At 43.5% G+C, this 3,015-nt stretch overlaps 1 long non-coding RNA gene across 1 annotated transcript; it reads right to left on the bottom strand.

Moving 5' to 3' along the window:
* Nucleotides 1-2,134: 2,134 nt before the first annotated feature.
* On the bottom strand, nt 2,135-2,780 carry LOC127926696 (uncharacterized). The gene is made up of 3 exons (XR_008124886.1): nt 2,717-2,780; nt 2,516-2,603; nt 2,135-2,302 (listed from the first exon to the last, which is right to left on the bottom strand). It is a non-coding gene; the product is annotated as an uncharacterized LOC127926696 (long non-coding RNA).
* Nucleotides 2,781-3,015: the final 235 nt, after the last annotated feature.

Below are 3,015 nucleotides of genomic sequence, written 5' to 3' on the forward strand. Positions count from 1 at the left end.
TTTTTACCTGTTCCCTGTCTGTCTTTCACTGTCTTCTAGAACCCGTTTTACCCATTCCCCTGTCTGTCTTCATCACTGTCTTCTAGAACCCGTTTTACCCGTTCTGTCTGTCTTTCAATATGTATTCTAGAACCCGGTTTACCCGCTCTCTGTCTGTCTTTCACTGTCTTCTAGAACCCGTTTTACCCGTTCCCCTGTCTGTCTTTCACTGTCTTCTAGAACCTGTTTTACCCGTTCCCCTGTCTGTCTTTCACTGTCTTCTAGAACCCGTTTTACCCATTCCCCTGTCTGTCTTTTCACTGTCTTCTAGAACCCGTTTTACCCGTTCCCCTGTCTGTCTTTCACTGTCTTCTAGAACCTGTTTTACCCGTTCCCCTGTCTGTCTTTCACTATGTCTTCTAGAACCCGGTTTACCCGTTCCCCTGTCTGTCTTTCACTGTCTTCTAGAACCCGGTTTACCCGTTCCCCTGTCTGTCTTTCAATATGTATTCCTAGAACCCGGTTTACCCATTCCCTGTCTGTCTTTCACTATGTATTCTAGAACCCGTTTTACCTGTTCCCCTGTCTGTCTTTCACTGTCTTCTAGAACCCCGTTTTACCCGTTCCTGTCTGTCTTTCACTGTCTTCTAGACCCGTTTCCGTTCCCCTGTCTGTCTTTCACTGTCTTCTAGAGCTTCGGTTTACCCGTTCCCCTGTCTGTCTTATGTCTTCTAGAGCCCGGTTTTACCCGTTCCCCTGTCTGTCTTTCTATGTCTTCTGAGAATCGTCTACATATTCATTCACCATACACACACACACACACACACACACACACACACACACACTATACATCACTATCCTGCTGCAGGAATGCAAATTCATTGAAACATAATAAATGTGTGAAGTCCCAATGATATCTCTGTAACCTTTCTTTGTATTTAAAGGGGAGGAAGTTCAGTATTTACCGAATAATTCCAGATGAATAGTGCTACCGATATACATTTAAATGAAGCAGTCAGAAAAGCCAGTATTTATAAAACACTTAGTCTAACTATTTAGGCCGTAGTTACAACTTATGAACAGCGAAGCAAAATGACAAGGAGTAAAATACCTTGTTTTTACATGAATAAAAATAAATAAATATACTGAAATAAATATAACCAACCCAATAAATATGTCATTTAGAAAACAGTCCCACTGACTTCTGATCAGGTTTAAATTAAAGCCGTATGAAGGAAAAGACAGGCAGATCAGCACATCAAATAAGAATGATAATCTCCTGTTATTAACTGGGTGGCAGACAGTCAGACGATTTTAAAAATAAAACATGCATTTTTTTTTTTAAAAGGAGGAAAACAAGAATTTGTAAAGTTGTCAACATTTAGTCCTCTGATTGTTCTGCTGGAAAGGATCTTTGTCTTTGATGACATGGCCGAGGAACAAAGAGCGCTGTGGAGATTCCCAGGGCGAGGTTGTTATTGTCAATTGTGCAACATCATCATTCACTTTTAAGCCTTTGTCCATGGAATGAGCTGCCCAAACTCAAGAGACAATTCAACACAAATAAGTTGATTCAATTAAAAAAACGAGCCGATTCAGTTAAATTCAGCCCTTGTCTTATTGGTCCAGATCAAGCGTGTCGAGCTCCTCCTCGTCCAGATAATCTCCAGTGAACAGGTTCCGTCTACAGGGACATCCTCCGTGTCCCCTCTCTCCGTTCACTCCGTTCTCCTCCACCACAAGCCCCCTCTCAGTGTGTCTGTATGGAGGAGAAGAGCGGCAGAGGGATTTATTCAGCGAAGGTGAACGGTAAATTATTATTATTATATATTTTTTTAAACGTTGACAGTCCCCTATTTAAAACATGATCTAGACTATACATTTCTATCTGAAAGTTCTGTAACGTTGCACTCTCCTGAACAGACCCCAGGCCATGTGCAACAATATCAGTGGATGAAGTGATCATTGAAACCCCGCCACCCCACCTGACTGGTCAGATAAAATGATTACAACAGGAAATGAGTAGTACAGTTTCTCTGAGGGAAACTTTTGGACGGACAGACATCTTGTTAAAAAAACAACAACAGAAGGTTATCAAACTGTCGGACAGACAGGCGTCCTGTAGAAACAGCCAGGCTGTGCATCACCATCGGACGGACAGACGCCTAACTGTTTCTACAGGACAAGCCAGGCTGTGCATCACCATCTGTGTCCTTAGTGGGCCGAGGTCTGGCAACGACCCGGTCTGCTGACGCCCCTGTGATCCCAGCATCCTTTAGGAATAAACCACATCAATGTCCAGGAAGTCTTCAGCCTCCACTACCTGTCAGAGAAGCATAGATTGGAAAATGAGATGTATTTTAGGTGTTATATGATACTAATCTACCTATTAAAACCAAATGACCAGGACAATACAGAGAAAACAAACAAGGAGTCTTAAGAGAAACATCTCTATTTTCAAAGTAACATTACACTTCATTATATTATAACCCCGGTACTTAGTTGAATCTGTCATCCCATCTAACAGTAAATTTACCTCATCACCATCATCGCCCCTTGGTATCATCTGCCTCATCGTCGTCAACCAGGCCGGGGCGGAACTCAAACACTTCACGACCACTCGCCTGGAAGAGAGAGACATTTTCTCACCACATACACTGACTGGACAAAAACATTAGGAACACCTTGCTAACAATGAGTTGCACCCCCTTTTGCCCTGAGAACAGCCTCAATTCACCAGGGACATGGACTCTACAAGGTGTAGAAAGTGTCCCACAGGGATGCTGGCCCGTGTTGACTCCCCAAGGCTTCCCACAGGGATGCTGTCCCCATGTTGACTCCAATGCTTCCCACAGTTGTGTCAATTTGGCTTGTTGAGCGTTGTGCCGGTTGTGCCTGTCACCTCTCTGCTTCTCGCTACAGTTGTGTCAAGTTGGCTGGATGTCCTTTGAGTGTTGGACCATTCTTGATACACACAGGAAACTGTTGAGTGTGAAACACAGCATCGTTGCAGTTCTTGGACACAGTCCGATGTGC

The sequence above is a fragment of the Oncorhynchus keta genome, unplaced genomic scaffold (assembly GCF_023373465.1).
Source record: "Oncorhynchus keta strain PuntledgeMale-10-30-2019 unplaced genomic scaffold, Oket_V2 Un_contig_8057_pilon_pilon, whole genome shotgun sequence".
In the NCBI taxonomy this organism is placed as follows: Eukaryota; Metazoa; Chordata; class Actinopteri; order Salmoniformes; family Salmonidae; genus Oncorhynchus; species Oncorhynchus keta.